Here is a 17,915-nt window from a genome sequence, read left to right as displayed (position 1 = left end):
TGACTAGGATATCTGGCTCTCACCCAGGTGACCTGGGTTCGGTTCTCAGTGTCGGAAGTATTTTTTCATCTGCTATCCTCAAGTCTCCAATTTGCGCACGCTATATAGGTTCAATACTTTTACCCTGTTGGCCGAATCGCTAAGCGATCGCTCTGTCCCTCTCCGTTCTCCATCATGGTCTAGTGGCTAGGATACCTGGCTCTCACCCAGGAGGCCCGGGTTCCATTCTAGGTGTCGGAAGTATTTTCTTTTATCTGCTATCATCAAGTCTCCAATTTGCGCACGCGATGTAACTTCAATACTTTTACCCTGTGGGCTGAATGGCTAAGCGATCGCTCCGTCCCTTTCCGTTCTCGGTGTGTTCTAGTGGCTAGGATAACTGGCTTTCACCCAGGAAGCCCGGGTTCAATTCCCGTTGTCGGAAGTATGTTCTTTTATCTGCTGTCATCAAGTCTTCAATTTGCGCACGCTATGTATCTTCAATAGTTTTACTCAGTTGGCCGAATGGCTAAGCGATCGCTCCGTCCCTCTCTGTTCTTCGGCATGGTCTAGTGGCTTGGATACCTGGCTCTCACCCAGGAGGCCCGGGTACGATTCCCGGGATCGGAAGTATTTCCTTTTATCTGCTATTATTAAGTCTCCAATTTACGCACGCTATGTAACTTCAATAATTTTACCCTGTTGGACAAATGGCTAAGCGATCGCTCCATTCCTTTCCGTTCTCGGCGTGGTCTAGTGGATAGTATACCTGGCCCTCACCCAGGAGGCCTGGGTTCGATTTCCGGTGTCAGAAGTATTTTCTTTTATGTGCTGTCATCAAGTCTCCACTTTGCGCGTGGTATGTAACTTCAATAGTTTTACCCAGTTGGCCGAATGGCTAAGCGATCGCTCCGTCCCTCTCCGTTCTCCAGCTAGGTCTAGTGTCTAGGATACTTGGCTCTCACCCAGGAAGCCCGGGTACGATTGCCGGTGTCGGAAGTATTTTCTTTTATCTGCTATCATCAAGTCTTCGATTTGCGTGCGCTATGTAACTTCAATACTTTTACCCTGTTGGCCGAATGGCTAAACGTGCGCTCCGTCCCTCTCCGTTCTGCGGCATGGTCTAGTGGCTAGGATACCTGGCTCTCACCCAGGAGGCCCGGGTTCGATTTGCGGTGTCGGAAGTATTTTCTTTTATCTGCTGTCATCAAGTCTTCAATTTGCGCACGGTATGTATTCTCAATAGTTTTACTCTGTTGGCCAAATGGCTAAGCGATCGCTCCGTCCCTCTCCGTTCTCCGGCATGGTCTAGTGGCTTGAATACCTGGCTCTCACCCAGGAGGTCCGGGTACGATTCCCGGTGTCGGAAGTACTTTCTTTTATCTGCTATTATAAAGTCTCCAATTTACGCACGCTATGTAACTTCAATAATTTTACCCTGTTTGCCGAATGACTAAGTGATCCCCTTGTCCCTCTCCGTTCTCCGGCATGGTCTAGTGTCTAGGATACCTGGCTCTCACCCAGGAAGCCCGGGTACGATTCCCGGTTTCGGAAGTATTTTCTTTTATCTGCTATCATCAAGTCTTCGATTTGCGTGCGCTATGTAACTTCAATACTTTTACCCTGTTGGTCGAATGGCTAAACGTGCGCTCCGTCCCTTTCCGTTCTCGGCGTGGTCTAGTGGCTAGTATACCTGGCTCTCACCCAGGAGGCCCGGGTTCGATTTGCGGTGCTGGAAGTGTTGAAGTATTTTCTTTTATCTGCTGTCATCAAGTCTTCAATTTGCGCACGCTATGTATCTTCAATAGTTTTACTCAGTTGGCCGAATGGCTAAGCGATCGCTCCGACCCTCTCTGTTCTTCGGCATGGTCTAGTGGCTTGGATACCTGGCTCTCACCCAGGAGGCCCGGGTACGATTCCCGGGGTCGGAAGTATTTCCTTTTATCTGCTATTTTCAAGTCTCCGATTTACGCACGCTATGTAACTTCAATAATTTTACCCTGTTGGCCAAATGGCTAAGCGATCGCTCCATTCCTTTTCGTTCTCGGCGTGGTCTAGTGGCTAGTATACCTGGCCTTCACCCAGGAGGCCTGGGTTCGATTCCCGGTGTCGGAAGCATTTTCTTTTATGTGCTGTCATCAAGTCTCCAATTTGCGCGTGGTATGAAACTTCAATAGTTTTACCCTGTTGGCCGAATGGCTAAGCGATCGCTCCGTCCCTCTCCGTTCTCCGGCATGGTCTAGTGTCTAGGATACCTGGCTCTCACCCAGAAGCCCGGGTACGATTCCCGGTGTCGGAAGTATTTTCTTATATCTGCTATCATCAAGTCTTCAATTTGCGTGCGCTATGTAACTTCAATACTATTACCCTGTTGGCCGAATGGCTAAACGTGCGCTCCGTCCCTCTCCGTTCTGCGGCATGGTCTAGTGGCTAGGATACCTGGCTGTCACCCAGGAGGCCCGGGTTCGATTTGCGATGTCGGAAGTATTTTCTTTTATCTGCTGTCAAGTCTTCAATTTGCGCACGGTATGTATTTTCAATAGTTTTACTCTGTTGGCCGAATGGCTAAGCGATCGCTCCGTCCCTCTCCGTTCTCTGGCATGGTCTAGTGGCTTGAATACCTGGCTCTCACCCAGGAGGTCCGGGTACGATTTCCGGTGTCGGAAGTACTTTCTTTTATCTGCTATTATCAAGTCTCCAATTTACGCACGCTATGTAACTTCAATAATTTTACCCTGTTGGCCGAATGACTAAGTGATCGCTTTGTCCCTCTCCGTTCTCCGGCATGGTCTAGTGTCTAGGATACCTGGCTCTCACCCAGGAAGCCCGGGTACGATTCCCGGTGTCGGAAGTATTTTCTTTTATCTGCTATCATCAAGTCTTCGATTTGCGTGCGCTATGTAGCTTCAATGCTTTTACCCTGTTGGCCGAATGGCTAAACGTGCGCTCCGTCCCTTACCGTTCACGGCGTGGTCTAGTGGCTGGTATGCCTGGCTCTCACCAAGGAGGCCCGGGTTCGATTTGCGGTGTCGGAAGTATTTTCTTTTATCTGCTGTCATCAACTCTTCAATTTGCGCACGCTATGTAACTTCAATAATTTTACCCTGTTGGACAAATGGCTAAGCGATCGCTCCGTCCTTCTCCGTTCTCCGGCATGGTCTAGTGGTTTGAATACCTGGCTCTCACCCAGGAGGCCCGGGTACGATTCCCGGTGTCGGAAGTACTTTCTTTTATCTGCTATTATCAAGTCTCCAATTTACGCACGCTATGTAACTTCAATAGTTTTACCCTGTTGGCCGAATGGCTAAGCGATCTCTCCATCCCTCTCCGTTCTCCGGCATGGTCTAGTGTCTAGGATACCTGGCTCTCACCAAGGAGGCCCGATTGCGATTCCCGCTGTCGGAAGTATTTTCTTTTCTCTGCTGTCATCAAGTCTCCAATTTGCGCACGCAATGACTCTTCAATACTTTTACCTTGTTGGCCGAATCGCTAAGCGATCGCTCCGTCCCTCTCCGTTCTTCGGCATGGTCTAGTGGCTAGGATACCTGGCTCTCACCCAGGAGGCCCGGGTACGATTCCCGGTGTCGGAAGTATTTTCTTTTATCTGCTATCATCAAGTCTTCGATTTGCGTGCGCTATGTAGCTTCAATGCTTTTACCCTGTTGGCCGAATGGCTAAACGTGCGCTCCGTCCCTTACCGTTCACGGCGTGGTCTAGTGGCTGGTATGCCTGGCTCTCACCAAGGAGGCCCGAATTCAATTCCCGGTGTCGGAACTATTTTCTTTATGTGCTGTAATCAAGTCTCCAATTTGCGCACGGTATGTAACTTCAATAGTTTTACCCTGTTGGCCGAATGGCTAAGCGATTGCTCCGTCCCTCTCCATTCTCCGGCATGGTCTAGTGGCTAGGATACCTGGCTCTCCACTAGGATGCCCGGGTTGGATTCCTGGTGTCGAAGGTATTTTCTTTTATCTGCTGTCATGAAGTCTCCAATTTGCGCACGGTATGTAATTTCAATAGTTTTACCCTGTTGGCCGAATGGCTAAGTGATCTCTCCGTCCCTCTCCGTTCTCCTTCATGGTCTAGTGTCTAGGATACCTGGCTCTCACCAAGGAGGCCCGATTGCGATTCCCGCTGTCGGAAGTACTTTCTTTTCTCTGCTATCATCAAGTCTCCAATTTGCGCACGCTATGAGTCTTCAATGCTTTTACCTTGTTGGCCGAATCGCTAAGCGATCGCTCCGTCCCTCTCCGTTCTTCGGCATGGTCTAGTGGCTAGGATACCTGGCTCTCACCCAGGAGGCCCGGGTGCGATTCCCGGTGTCGGATGTATTTTGTTTTATCTGCTGTCATCAAGTCTCCAATTTGTGCACGGTATGTAACTTTAATAGATTTACCTTGTTGGCCGAATGGCTAAGCGATCGCTCCGTCTCTCTCCGTTCTCCAGCGTGGTCTAGTGGCTAGGATACCTGGCTCTCACCCAGGAGGCCCGTGTTCGATTCCCGGTGTCGAAGGTATTTTCTTATATCTGCTGTCATCAAGTCTCGAATTTGCGCACGGTATGTAACTTCAACAGTTTTACCCTGTGCCGAATGGCTAAGCAATCTCTCCGCCCCTCTCCGTTCTCCGGCATGGTCTAGTGTCTAGAATACCTGGCTCTCATCCAGGAGACCCGGTTGCGATTCCGGTGTCGGAAGTATTTTCTTTTATCTGCTATCATCAAGTCTCCAATTTTCGCACGCTATGTAACTTCAATATTTTTACCTTGTTGGCCGAATCGCTAAGCGATTGCTCCGTCCCTCTCCGTTCGTCGGCATGGTCTAATGGCTAGGATACCTGGTTCTCACCCAGGAGGCCTGGGTTCGATTTCCGGTGTCGAAGGTATTTTCTTTTATCTGCTGTCATCAAGTCTCCAATTTGCGCACGGTATGTAACTTCAATAGTTTTACCCTGTGCCGAATGGCTAAGCGATCTCTCCGTCCCTCTTCGTTCTCCGGCATGGTCTAGTGTCTAGGATACCTGGCTCTCATCCAGGAGACCCGGTTGCGATTCCGGTGTCGGAAGTATTTTCTTTTATCTGCTATCATCAAGTCTCCAATTTTCGCACGCTATGTAACTTCAATACTTTTACCTTGTTGGCCGAATCGCTAAGCGATCGCTCCGTCCCTCTCCGTTCGTCGGCATGGTCTATTGGCTAGGATACCTGGCTTTCACCCAGGAGGCCCGGGTTCGATTCTCGGTGTCGGAAGTATTTTCTTTTGTCTGCTGTCTTCAAATCTCCAATTTGCGCACGCTATGTAACTTAAATAGTTTTACCCTGTCGGCTGGATGGCTAAGCGATCGCTCCGTCCCTTTCCGTTCTCGGTGTGTTCTAGTGGCTAGGATACCTGGCTTTCACCCAGGAGGCCCGGGTTTGATTCCCGTTGTCGGAAGTATGTTCTTTTATCTGCTGTCATCAAGTCTTCAATTTTCGCACGCTATGTATCTTCAATAGTTTTACTCAGTTGGCCGAATGGCTAAGCGATCGCTCCGACCCTCTCTGTTCTTCGGCATGGTCTAGTGGCTTGGATACCTGGCTCTCACCAGGAGGCCCGGGTACGATTCCCGGGGTCGGAAGTATTTCCTTTTATCTGCTATTTTCCAGTCTCCAATTTACGCACGCTATGTAACTTCAATAATTTTACCCTGTTGGCCAAATGGCTAAACGTGCGCTCCGTCCCTCTCCGTTCTGCGGCATGGTCTAGTGGCTAGGATACATGGCTGTCACCCAGGAGGCCCGGGTTCGATTTGCGGTGTCGGAAGTATTTTCTTATATCTGCTGTCATCAAGTCTTCAATTTGCGCACGGTATGTATTTTCAATAGTTTTACTCTGTTGGCCGAATGGCTAAGCGATCGCTCCGTCCCTCTCCGTTCTCTGGCATGGTCTAGTGGCTTGAATACCTGGCTCTCACCCAGGAGGTCCGGGTACGATTTCCGGTGTCGGAAGTACTTACTTTTATCTGCTATTATCAAGTCTCCAATTTACGCACGCTATGTAACTTCAATAATTTTACCTTGTTGGCCGAATGACTAAGTGATCGCTTTGTCCCTCTCCGTTCTCCGGCATGGTCTAGTGTCTAGGATACCTGGCTCTCACCCAGGAAGCCCGGGTACGATTCCCGGTGTCGAAGGTATTTTCTTTTATCTGCTATCATCAAGTCTTCGATTTGCGTGCGCTATGTATCTTCGATGCTTTTACCCTGTTGGCCGAATGGGTAAACGTGCGCTCCGTCCCTTTCCGTTCTCGGCGTGGTCTAGTGGCTGGTATACCTGGCTCTCACCCAGGAGGCCCGGGTTTGATTTGCGGTGTCGGAAGTATTTTCTTTTATCTGCTGTCATCAAGTCTTCAATTTGCGCACGCTATGTAACTTCAATAATTTTACCCTGTTGGACAATTGGCTAAGCGATCGCTCCGTCCCTCTCCGTTCTTCAGCATGGTCTAGTGGCTAGGATACCTGGCTCTCACCCAGGAGGCCCGGGTTCGATTCCCGGTGTCGGAAGTATTTTCTTTTATCTGCTGTCTTCAAATCTCCAATTTGCGCACGCTATGTAACTTGAATAGTTTTACCCTGTTGGCTGAATGGCTAAGCGATCGCTCCGTCCCTTTCAGTTCTCGGCGTGGTCTAGTGGCTAGGATACCTGGCTTTCCCCCAGGAGGCCCGAATTCAATTCCCGGTGTCGGAATTATTTTCTTTATGTGCTGTCATCAAGTCTCCAATTTGCGCACGGTATGTAACTTCAACAGTTTTACCCTGTTGGCCGAATGGCTAAGCGATCGCTCTGTCCCTCTCCGTTCTCCGGCATGGTCTAGTGTCTAGGATACCTGGCTCTCACCCAGGAGGCCCGGGTACGATTCCCGGTGTCGGAAGTACTTTCTTTTATCTGCTATTATCAAGTCTCCAATTTACGCACGCTATGTAACTTCAATAGTTTTACCCTGTTGGCCGAATGGCTAAGCGATCTCTCCATCCCTCTCCGTTCTCCGGCATGGTCTAGTGTCTAGGATACCTGGCTCTCACCAAGGAGGCCCGATTGCGATTCCCGCTGTCGGAAGTATTTTCTTTTCTCTGCTGTCATTAAGTCTCCAATTTGCGCACGCTATGACTCTTCAATACTTTTACCTTGTTGGCCGAATCGCTAAGCGATCGCTCCGTCCCTCTCCGTTCTTCGGCATGGTCTAGTGGCTAGGATACCTGGCTCTCACCCAGGAGGCCCGGGTTCGATTGCCGGTGTCGGAAGTATTTTCTTTTATCTGCTGTCTTCAAATCTCCAATTTGCGCACGCTATGTCTCTTGAATAGTTTTACCCTGTTGGCTGAATGGCTAAGCGATCGCTCCGTCCCTTTCAGTTCTCGGCGTGGTCTAGTGGCTAGGATACCTGGCTTTCACCCAGGAGGCCCGAATTCAATTCCCGGTGTCGGAAGTATTTTCTTTATGTGCTGTCATCAAGTCTCCAATTTGCGCACGGTATGTAACTTCAATAGTTTTACCCTGTTGGCCGAATGGCTAAGCGATCGCTCCGTCCCTCTCCATTCTCCAGCATGGTCTAGTGGCTAGGATACCTGGCTCTCCACTAGGATGCCCGGGTTCGATTCCTGGTGTCGAAGGTATTTTCTTTTATCTGCTGTCATCAAGTCTCCAATTTGCGCACGGTATGTAATTTCAATAGTTTTACCCTGTTGGCCGAATGGCTAAGTGATCTCTCCGTCCCTTTCAGTTCTCGGCGTGGTCTAGTGGCTAGGATACCTGGCTTTCCCCCAGGAGGCCCGAATTCAATTCCCGGTGTCGGAACTATTTTCTTTATGTGCTGTAATCAAGTCTCCAATTTGGCACGGTATGTAACTTCAATAGTTTTACCCTGTTGGCCGAATGGCTAAGCGATTGCTCCGTCCCTCTCCATTCTCCGGCATGGTCTAGTGGCTAGGATACCTGGCTCTCCACTAGGATGCCCGGGTTCGATTCCTGGTGTCGAAGGTATTTTCTTTTATCTGCTGTCATCAAGTCTCCAATTTGCGCACGGTATGTAATTTCAATAGTTTTACCCTGTTGGCCGAATGGCTAAGTGATCTCTCCGTCCCTCTCCGTTCTCCTTCATGGTCTAGTGTCTAGGATACCTGGCTCTCACCAAGGAGGCCCGATTGCGATTCCCGCTGTCGGAAGTATTTTCTTTTCTCTGCTATCATCAAGTCTCCAATTTGCGCACGCTATGACTCTTCAATGCTTTTACCTTGTTGGCCGAATCGCTAAGCGATCGCTCCGTCCCTCTCCGTTCTTCGGCATGGTCTAGTGGCTAGGATACCTGGCTCTCACCCAGGAGGCCCGGGTGCGATTCCCGGTGTCGGATGTATTTTGTTTTATCTGCTGTCATCAAGTCTCCAATTTGTGCACGGTATGTAACTTTAATAGATTTACCTTGTTGGCCGAATGGCTAAGCGATCGCTCCGTCTCTCTCCGTTCTCCAGCGTGGTCTAGTGGCTAGGATACCTGGCTCTCACCCAGGAGGCCCGTGTTCGATTCCCGGTGTCGAAGGTATTTTCTTATATCTGCTGTCATCAAGTCTCGAATTTTCGCACGGTATGTAACTTCAACAGTTTTACTCTGTGCCGAATGGCTAAGCAATCTCTCCGCCCCTCTCCGTTCTCCGGCATGGTCTAGTGTCTAGAATACCTGGCTCTCATCCAGGAGACCCGGTTGCGATTCCGGTGTCGGAAGTATTTTCTTTTATCTGCTATCATCAAGTCTCCAATTTTCGCACGCTATGTAACTTCAATATTTTTACCTTGTTGGCCGAATGGCTAAGCGATCGCTCCGTCTCTCTCCGTTCTCCAGCGTGGTCTAGTGGCTAGGATACCTGGCTCTCACCCAGGAGGCCCGTGTTCGATTCCCGGTGTCGAAGGTATTTTCTTATATCTGCTGTCATCAAGTCTCGAATTTTCGCACGGTATGTAACTTCAACAGTTTTACTCTGTGCCGAATGGCTAAGCAATCTCTCCGCCCCTCTCCGTTCTCCGGCATGGTCTAGTGTCTAGAATACCTGGCTCTCATCCAGGAGGCCCGGGTTCGATTCTCGGTGTCGGAAGTATTTTCTTTTGTCTGCTGTCTTCAAATCTCCAATTTGCGCACGCTATGTAACCTAAATAGTTTTACACTGTCGGCTGGATGGCTAAGCGATCGCTCGGTCCCTTTCCGTTCTCGGTGTGTTCTAGTGGCTAGGATACCTGGCTTTCACCCAGGAGGCCCGGGTTTGATTCCCGTTGTCGGAAGTATGTTCTTTTATCTGCTGTCATCAAGTCTTCAATTTTCGCACGCTATGTATCTTCAATAGTTTTACTCAGTTGGCCGAATGGCTAAGCGATTGCTCCGACCCTCTCTGTTCTTCGGCATGGTCTAGTGGCTTGGATACCTGGCTCTCACCCAGGAGGCCCGGGTACGATTCCCGGGGTCGGAAGTATTTCCTTTTATCTGCTATTTTCAAGTCTCCAATTTACACACGCTATGTAACTTCAATAATTTTACCCTGTTGGCCGAATGGCTAAACGTGCGCTCCGTCCCTCTCCGTTCTGCGGCATGGTCTAGTGGCTAGGATACCTGGCTGTCACCCAGGAGGCCCGGGTTCGATTTGCGGTGTCGGAAGTATTTTCTTATATCTGCTGTCATCAAGTCTTCAATTTGCGCAAGGTATGTATTTTCAATAGTTTTACTCTGTTGGCCGAATGGCTAAGCGATCGCTCCGTCCCTCTCCGTTCTCTGGCATGGTCTAGTGGCTTGAATACCTGGCTCTCACCCAGGAGGTCCGGGTACGATTTCCGGTGTCGGAAGTACTTTCTTTTATCTGCTATTATCAAGTCTCCAATTTACGCACGCTATGTAACTTCAATAATTTTACCTTGTTGGCCGAATGACTAAGTGATCGCTTTGTCCCTCTCCGTTCTCCGGCATGGTCTAGTGTCTAGGATACCTGGCTCTCACCCAGGAAGCCCGGGTATGATTCCCGGTGTCGAAGGTATTTTCTTTTATCTGCTATCATCAAGTCTTCGATTTGCGTGCGCTATGTATCTTCGATGCTTTTACCCTGTTGGCCGAATGGGTAAACGTGCGCTCCGTCCCTTTCCGTTCTCGGCGTGGTCTAGTGGCTGGTATACCTGGCTCTCACCCAGGAGGCCCGGGTTCGATTTGCGGTGTCGGAAGTATTTTCTTTTATCTGCTGTCATCAAGTCTTCAATTTGCGCACGCTATGTAACTTCAATAATTTTACCCTGTTGGACAATTGGCTAAGCGATCGCTCCGTCCCTCTCCGTTATTCAGCATGGTCTAGTGGCTAGGATACCTGGCTCTCACCCAGGAGGCCCGGGTTCGATTCCCGGTGTCGGAAGTATTTTCTTTTATCTGCTGTCTTCAAATCTCCAATTTGCGCACGCTATGTAACTTGAATAGTTTTACCCTGTTGGCTGAATGGCTAAGCGATCGCTCCGTCCCTTTCAGTTCTCGGCGTGGTCTAGTGGCTAGGATACCTGGCTTTCCCCCAGGAGGCCCGAATTCAATTCCCGGTGTCGGAATTATTTTCTTTATGTGCTGTCATCAAGTCTCCAATTTGCGCACGGTATGTAACTTCAATAGTTTTACCCTGTTGGCCGAATGGCTAAGCGATCGCTCTGTCCCTCTCCGTTCTCCGGCATGGTCTAGTGTCTAGGATACCTGGCTCTCACCCAGGAGGCCCGGGTACGATTCCCGGTGTCGGAAGTACTTTCTTTTATCTGCTATTATCAAGTCTCCAATTTACGCACGCTATGTAACTTCAATAGTTTTACCCTGTTGGCCGAATGGCTAAGCGATCTCTCCATCCCTCTCCGTTCTCCGGCATGGTCTAGTGTCTAGGATACCTGGCTCTCACCAAGGAGGCCCGATTGCGATTCCCAGTGTCGGAAGTATTTTCTTTTCTCTGCTGTCATTAAGTCTCCAATTTGCGCACGCTATGACTCTTCAATACTTTTACCTTGTTGGCCGAATCGCTAAGCGATCGCTCCGTCCCTCTCCGTTCTTCGGCATGGTCTAGTGGCTAGGATACCTGGCTCTCACCCAGGAGGCCCGGGTTCAATTGCCGGTGTCGGAAGTATTTTCTTTTATCTGCTGTCTTCAAATCTCCAATTTGCGCACGCTATGTAACTTGAATAGTTTTACCCTGTTGGCTGAATGGCTAAGCGATCGCTCCGTCCCTTTCAGTTCTCGGCGTGGTCTAGTGGCTAGGATACCTGGCTTTCCCCCAGGAGGACCGAATTCAATTCCCGGTGTCGGAAGTATTTTCTTTATGTGCTGTCATCAAGTCTCCAATTTGCGCACGGTATGTAACTTCAATAGTTTTACCCTGTTGGCCGAATGGCTAAGCGATCGCTCCGTCCCTCTCCATTCTCCAGCATGGTCTAGTGTCTAGGATACCTGGCTCTCACCAAGGAGGCCCGATTGCGATTCCCGCTGTCGGAAGTATTTTCTTTTCTCTGCTAACATCAAGTCTCCAATTTGCGCACGCTATGACTCTTCTATGCTTTTACCTTGTTGGCCGAATCGCTAAGCGATCGCTCCGTCCCTCTCCGTTCTTCGGCATGGTCTAGTGGCTAGGATACCTGGCTCTCCACTAGGATGCCCGGGTTCGATTCCTGGTGTCGAAGGTATTTTCTTTTATCTGCTGTCATCAAGTCTCCAATTTGCGCACGGTATGTAATTTCAATAGTTTTACCCTGTTGGCCGAATGGCTAAGTGATCTCTCCGTCCCTCTCCGTTCTCCTTCATGGTCTAGTGTCTAGGATACCTGGCTCTCACCAAGGAGGCCCGATTGCGATTCCCGCTGTCGGAAGTATTTTCTTTTCTCTGCTATCATCAAGTCTCCAATTTGCGCACGCTATGACTCTTCAATGCTTTTACCTTGTTGGCCGAATCGCTAAGCGATCGCTCCGTCCCTCTCCGTTCTTCGGCATGGTCTAGTGGCTAGGATACCTGGCTCTCACCCAGGAGGCCCGGGTGCGATTCCCGGTGTCGGATGTATTTTGTTTTATCTGCTGTCATCAAGTCTCCAATTTGTGCACGGTATGTAACTTTAATAGATTTACCTTGTTGGTCGAATGGCTAAGCGATCGCTCCGTCTCTCTCCGTTCTCCAGCGTGGTCTAGTGGCTAGGATACCTGGCTCTCACCCAGGAGGCCCGTGTTCGATTCCCGGTGTCGAAGGTATTTTCTTATATCTGCTGTCATCAAGTCTCGAATTTGCGCACGGTATGGAACTTCAACAGTTTTACTCTGTGCCGAATGGCTAAGCAATCTCTCCGCCCCTCTCCGTTCTCCGGCATGGTCTAGTGTCTAGAATACCTGGCTCTCATCCAGGAGACCCGGTTGCGATTCCGGTGTCGGAAGTATTTTCTTTTATCTGCTATCATCAAGTCTCCAATTTTCGCACGCTATGTAACTTCAATATTTTTACCTTGTTGGCCGAATCGCTAAGCGATTGCTCCGTCCCTCTCCGTTCGTCGGCATGGTCTAATGGCTAGGATACCTGGTTCTCACCCAGGAGGCCTGGGTTCGATTTCCGGTGTCGAAGGTATTTTCTTTTATCTGCTGTCATCAAGTCTCCAATTTGCGCACGGTATGTAACTTCAATAGTTTTACCCTGTGCCGAATGGCTAAGCGATCTCTCCGTCCCTCTTCGTTCTCCGGCATGGTCTAGTGTCTAGGATACCTGGCTCTCATCCAGGAGACCCGGTTGCGATTCCGGTGTCGGAAGTATTTTCTTTTATCTGCTATCATCAAGTCTCCAATTTTCGCACGCTATGTAACTTCAATACTTTTACCTTGTTGGCTGAATCGCTAAGCGATCGCTCCGTCCCTCTCCGTTCGTCGGCATGGTCTATTGGCTAGGATACCTGGCTTTCACCCAGGAGGCCCGGGTTCGATTCTCGGTGTCGGAAGTATTTTCTTTTGTCTGCTGTCTTCAAATCTCCAATTTGCGCACGCTATGTAACTTAAATAGTTTTACACTGTCGGCTGGATGGCTAAGCGATCGCTCGGTCCCTTTCCGTTCTCGGTGTGTTCTAGTGGCTAGGATACCTGGCTTTCACCCAGGAGGCCCGGGTTTGATTCCCGTTGTCGGAAGTATGTTCTTTTATCTGCTGTCATCAAGTCTTCAATTTTCGCACGCTATGTATCTTCAATAGTTTTACTCAGTTGGCCGAATGGCTAAGCGATCGCTCCGACCCTCTCTGTTCTTCGGCATGGTCTAGTGGCTTGGATACCTGGCTCTCACCCAGGAGGCCCGGGTACGATTCCCGAGGTCGGAAGTATTTCCTTTTATCTGCTATTTTCAAGTCTCCAATTTACACACGCTATGTAACTTCAATAATTTTACCCTGTTGGCCGAATGGCTAAACGTGCGCTCCGTCCCTCTCCGTTCTGCGGCATGGTCTAGTGGCTAGGATACCTGGCTGTCACCCAGGAGGCCCTGGTTCGATTTGCGGTGTCGGAAGTATTTTCTTATATCTGCTGTCATCAAGTCTTCAATTTGCGCACGGTATGTATTTTCAATAGTTTTACTCTGTTGGCCGAATGGCTAAGCGATCGCTCCGTCCCTCTCCGTTCTCTGGCATGGTCTAGTGGCTTGAATACCTGGCTCTCACCCAGGAGGTCCGGGTACGATTTCCGGTGTCGGAAGTACTTTCTTTTATCTGCTATTATCAAGTCTCCAATTTACGCACGCTAAGTAACTTCAATAATTTTACCTTGTTGGCCGAATGACTAAGTGATCGCTTTGTCCCTCTCCGTTCTCCGGCATGGTCTAGTGTCTAGGATACCTGGCTCTCACCCAGGAAGCCCGGGTACGATTCCCGGTGTCGAAGGTATTTTCTTTTATCTGCTATCATCAAGTCTTCGATTTGCGTGCGCTATGTATCTTCGATGCTTTTACCCTGTTGGCCGAATGGGTAAACGTGCGCTCCGTCCCTTTCCGTTCTCGGCGTGGTCTAGTGGCTGGTATACCTGGCTCTCACCCAGGAGGCCCGGGTTCGATTTGCGGTGTCGGAAGTATTTTCTTTTATCTGCTGTCATCAAGTCTTCAATTTGCGCACGCTATGTAACTTCAATAATTTTACCCTGTTGGACAATTGGCTAAGCGATCGCTCCGTCCCTCTCCGTTATTCAGCATGGTCTAGTGGCTAGGATACCTGGCTCTCACCCAGGAGGCCCGGGTTCGATTACCGGTGTCGGAAGTATTTTCTTTTATCTGCTGTCTTCAAATCTCCAATTTGCGCACGCTATGTAACTTGAATAGTTTTACCCTGTTGGCTGAATGGCTAAGCGATCGCTCCGTCCCTTTCAGTTCTCGGCGTGGTCTAGTGGCTAGGATACCTGGCTTTCCCCCAGGAGGCCCGAATTCAATTCCCGGTGTCGGAATTATTTTCTTTATGTGCTGTCATCAAGTCTCCAATTTGCGCACGGTATGTAACTTCAATAGTTTTACCCTGTTGGCCGAATGGCTAAGCGATCGCTCTGTCCCTCTCCGTTCTCCGGCATGGTCTAGTGTCTAGGATACCTGGCTCTCACCCAGGAGGCCCGGGTACGATTCCCGGTGTCGGAAGTACTTTCTTTTATCTGCTATTATCAAGTCTCCAATTTACGCACGCTATGTAACTTCAATAGTTTTACCCTGTTGGCCGAATGGCTAAGCGATCTCTCCATCCCTCTCCGTTCTCCGGCATGGTCTAGTGTCTAGGATACCTGGCTCTCACCAAGGAGGCCCGATTGCGATTCCCACTGTCGGAAGTATTTTCTTTTCTCTGCTGTCATTAAGTCTCCAATTTGCGCACGCTATGACTCTTCAATACTTTTACCTTGTTGGCCGAATCGCTAAGCGATCGCTCCGTCCCTCTCCGTTCTTCGGCATGGTCTAGTGGCTAGGATACCTGGCTCTCACCCAGGAGGCCCGGGTTTGATTGCCGGTGTCGGAAGTATTTTCTTTTATCTGCTGTCTTCAAATCTCCAATTTGCGCACGCTATGTAACTTGAATAGTTTTACCCTGTTGGCTGAATGGCTAAGCGATCGCTCCGTCCCTTTCAGTTCTCGGCGTGGTCTAGTGGCTAGGATACCTGGCTTTCCCCCAGGAGGCCCGAATTCAATTCCCGGTGTCGGAAGTATTTTCTTTATGTGCTGTCATCAAGTCTCCAATTTGCGCACGGTATGTAACTTCAATAGTTTTACCCTGTTGGCCGAATGGCTAAGCGATCGCTCCGTCCCTCTCCATTCTCCAGCATGGTCTAGTGGCTAGGATACCTGGCTCTCCACTAGGATGCCCGGGTTCGATTCCTGGTGTCGAAGGTATTTTCTTTTATCTGCTGTCATCAAGTCTCCAATTTGCGCACGGTATGTAATTTCAATAGTTTTACCCTGTTGGCCGAATGGCTAAGTGATCTCTCCGTCCCTCTCCGTTCTCCTGCATGGTCTAGTGTCTAGGTAACCTGGCTCTCACCAAGGAGGCCCGATTGCGATTCCCGCTGTCGGAAGTATTTTCTTTTCTCTGCTATCATCAAGTCTCCAATTTGCGCACGCTATGACTCTTCAATGCTTTTACCTTGTTGGCCGAATCGCTAAGCGATCGCTCCGTCCCTCTCCGTTCTTCGGCATGGTCTAGTGGCTAGGATACCTGGCTCTCACCCAGGAGGCCCGGGTGTGATTCCCGGTGTCGGACGTATTTTGTTTTATCTGCTGTCATCAAGTCTCCAATTTGTGCACGGTATGTAACTTTAATAGATTTACCTTGTTGGCCGAATGGCTAAGCGATCGCTCCGTCTCTCTCCGTTCTCCAGCGTGGTCTAGTGGCTAGGATACCTGGCTCTCACCCAGGAGGCCCGTGTTCGATTCCCGATGTCGAAGGTATTTTCTTATATCTGCTGTCATCAAGTCTCGAATTCGCGCACGGTATGTAACTTCAACAGTTTTACTCTGTGCCGAATGGCTAAGCAATCTCTCCGCCCCTCTCCGTTCTCCGGCATGGTCTAGTGTCTAGAATACCTGGCTCTCATCCAGGAGACCCGGTTGCGATTCCGGTGTCGGAAGTATTTTCTTTTATCTGCTATCATCAAGTCTCCAATTTTCGCACGCTATGTAACTTCAATATTTTTACCTTGTTGGCCGAATCGCTAAGCGATTGCTCCGTCCCTCTCCGTTCGTCGGCATGGTCTAATGGCTAGGATACCTGGTTCTCACCCAGGAGGCCTGGGTTCGATTTCCGGTGTCGAAGGTATTTTCTTTTATCTGCTGTCATCAAGTCTCCAATTTGCGCACGGTATGTAACTTCAATAGTTTTACCCTGTGCCGAATGGCTAAGCGATCTCTCCGTCCCTCTCCGTTCTCCGGCATGGTCTAGTGTCTAGGATACCTGGCTCTCATCCAGGAGACCCGGTTGCGATTCCGGTGTCGGAAGTATTTTCTTTTATCTGCTATCATCAAGTCTCCAATTTTCGCACGCTATGTAACTTCAATACTTTTACCTTGTTGGCCGAATCGCTAAGCGATCGCTCCGTCCCTCTCCGTTCGTCGGCATGGTCTAATGGCTAGGATACCTGGCTTTCACCCAGGAGGCCCGGGATCGATTCTCGGTGTCGGAAGTATTTTCTTTTGTCTGCTGTCTTCAAATCTCCAATTTGCGCACGCTATGTAACTTAAATAGTTTTACCCTGTCGGCTGGATGGCTAAGCGATCGCTCCGTCCCTTTCCGTTCTCGGTGTGTTCTAGTGGCTAGGATACCTGGCTTTCACCCAGAAGGCCCGGGTTTGATTCCCGTTGTCGGAAGTATGTTCTTTTATCTGCTGTCATCAAGTCTTCAATTTTCGCACGCTATGTATCTTCAATAGTTTTACTCAGTTGGCCGAATGGCTAAGCGATCGCTCCGACCCTCTCTGTTCTTCGGCATGGTCTAGTGGCTTGGATACCTGGCTCTCACCCAGGAGGCCCGGGTACGATTCCCGGGGTCGGAAGTATTTCCTTTTATCTGCTATTTTCAAGTCTCCAATTTACGCACGCTATGCAACTTCAATAATTTTACCCTGTTGGCCAAATGGCTAAGCGATCGCTCCATTCCTTTTCGTTCTCGGCGTGGTCTAGTGGCTAGTATACCTGGCCTTCACCCAGGAGGCCTGGGTTCGATTCCCGGTGTCGAAAGTATTTTCTTTTATGTGCTGTCATCAAGTCTCCAATTTGCGTGCGCTATGTAACTTCAATACTATTACCCTGTTGGCCGAATGGCTAAACGTGCGCTCCGTCCCTCTCCGTTCTGCGGCATGGTCTAGTGGCTAGGATACCTGGCTGTCACCCAGGAGGCCCGGGTTCGATTTGCGCTGTCGGAAGTATTTTTTTTATCTGCTGTCATCAAGTCTTCAATTTGCGCACGGTATGTATTTTCAATAGTTTTACTCTGTTGGCCGAATGGCTAAGCGATCGCTCCGTCCCTCTCCGTTCTCTGGCATGGTCTAGTGGCTTGAATACCTGGCTCTCACCCAGGAGGTCCGGGTACGATTTCCGGTGTCGGAAGTACTTTCTTTTATCTGCTATTATCAAGTCTCCAATTTACGCACGCTATGTAACTTCAATAATTTTACCCTGTTGGCCGAATGACTAAGTGATCGCTTTGTCCCTCTCCGTTCTCCGGCATGGTCTAGTGTCTAGGATACCTGGCTCTCACCCAGGAAGCCCGGGTACGATTCCCGGTGTCGAAGGTATTTTCCTTTATCTGCTATCATCACGTCTTCGATTTGCGTGCGCTATGTAGCTTCAATGCTTTTACCCTGTTGGCCGAATGGCTAAACGTGCGCTCCATCCCTTTCCGTTCTCGGCGTGGTCTAGTGGCTGGTATACCTGGCTCTCACC

General features: G+C 49.6%; 14 non-coding genes across 14 annotated transcripts; all 14 read left to right on the top strand.

Annotated features, from left to right (window-relative positions):
- The first annotated feature begins 3,127 nt into the window (after window positions 1-3,127).
- Window positions 3,128-3,199, top strand: TRNAE-CUC (transfer RNA glutamic acid (anticodon CUC)). Its single transcript has one exon. It is a non-coding gene; the product is annotated as a tRNA-Glu (tRNA).
- A 298-nt stretch (window positions 3,200-3,497) lies between these two features.
- Window positions 3,498-3,569, top strand: TRNAE-CUC (transfer RNA glutamic acid (anticodon CUC)). Its single transcript has one exon. It is a non-coding gene; the product is annotated as a tRNA-Glu (tRNA).
- Window positions 3,570-4,235: 666 nt separating this feature from the next.
- On the top strand, window positions 4,236-4,307 carry TRNAE-CUC (transfer RNA glutamic acid (anticodon CUC)). The gene has a single exon. It is a non-coding gene; the product is annotated as a tRNA-Glu (tRNA).
- Window positions 4,308-6,446: 2,139 nt separating this feature from the next.
- TRNAE-CUC (transfer RNA glutamic acid (anticodon CUC)) lies at window positions 6,447-6,518 on the top strand. Its single transcript has one exon. It is a non-coding gene; the product is annotated as a tRNA-Glu (tRNA).
- A 296-nt stretch (window positions 6,519-6,814) lies between these two features.
- On the top strand, window positions 6,815-6,886 carry TRNAE-CUC (transfer RNA glutamic acid (anticodon CUC)). Its single transcript has one exon. It is a non-coding gene; the product is annotated as a tRNA-Glu (tRNA).
- Window positions 6,887-7,184: 298 nt separating this feature from the next.
- On the top strand, window positions 7,185-7,256 carry TRNAE-CUC (transfer RNA glutamic acid (anticodon CUC)). Its single transcript has one exon. It is a non-coding gene; the product is annotated as a tRNA-Glu (tRNA).
- A 1,033-nt stretch (window positions 7,257-8,289) lies between these two features.
- Window positions 8,290-8,361, top strand: TRNAE-CUC (transfer RNA glutamic acid (anticodon CUC)). Its single transcript has one exon. It is a non-coding gene; the product is annotated as a tRNA-Glu (tRNA).
- Window positions 8,362-10,317: 1,956 nt separating this feature from the next.
- Window positions 10,318-10,389, top strand: TRNAE-CUC (transfer RNA glutamic acid (anticodon CUC)). Its single transcript has one exon. It is a non-coding gene; the product is annotated as a tRNA-Glu (tRNA).
- Window positions 10,390-10,685: 296 nt separating this feature from the next.
- On the top strand, window positions 10,686-10,757 carry TRNAE-CUC (transfer RNA glutamic acid (anticodon CUC)). Its single transcript has one exon. It is a non-coding gene; the product is annotated as a tRNA-Glu (tRNA).
- A 298-nt stretch (window positions 10,758-11,055) lies between these two features.
- On the top strand, window positions 11,056-11,127 carry TRNAE-CUC (transfer RNA glutamic acid (anticodon CUC)). Its single transcript has one exon. It is a non-coding gene; the product is annotated as a tRNA-Glu (tRNA).
- Window positions 11,128-11,978: 851 nt separating this feature from the next.
- TRNAE-CUC (transfer RNA glutamic acid (anticodon CUC)) lies at window positions 11,979-12,050 on the top strand. The gene has a single exon. It is a non-coding gene; the product is annotated as a tRNA-Glu (tRNA).
- A 2,140-nt stretch (window positions 12,051-14,190) lies between these two features.
- TRNAE-CUC (transfer RNA glutamic acid (anticodon CUC)) lies at window positions 14,191-14,262 on the top strand. The gene has a single exon. It is a non-coding gene; the product is annotated as a tRNA-Glu (tRNA).
- A 296-nt stretch (window positions 14,263-14,558) lies between these two features.
- Window positions 14,559-14,630, top strand: TRNAE-CUC (transfer RNA glutamic acid (anticodon CUC)). Its single transcript has one exon. It is a non-coding gene; the product is annotated as a tRNA-Glu (tRNA).
- A 298-nt stretch (window positions 14,631-14,928) lies between these two features.
- On the top strand, window positions 14,929-15,000 carry TRNAE-CUC (transfer RNA glutamic acid (anticodon CUC)). The gene has a single exon. It is a non-coding gene; the product is annotated as a tRNA-Glu (tRNA).
- Window positions 15,001-17,915: the final 2,915 nt, after the last annotated feature.

This window comes from Rhipicephalus microplus, chromosome 3, assembly GCF_043290135.1.
Source record: "Rhipicephalus microplus isolate Deutch F79 chromosome 3, USDA_Rmic, whole genome shotgun sequence".
NCBI classification, from domain to species: Eukaryota; Metazoa; Arthropoda; class Arachnida; order Ixodida; family Ixodidae; genus Rhipicephalus; species Rhipicephalus microplus.
This window is presented reverse-complemented; position numbering and strand designations above follow the sequence as displayed.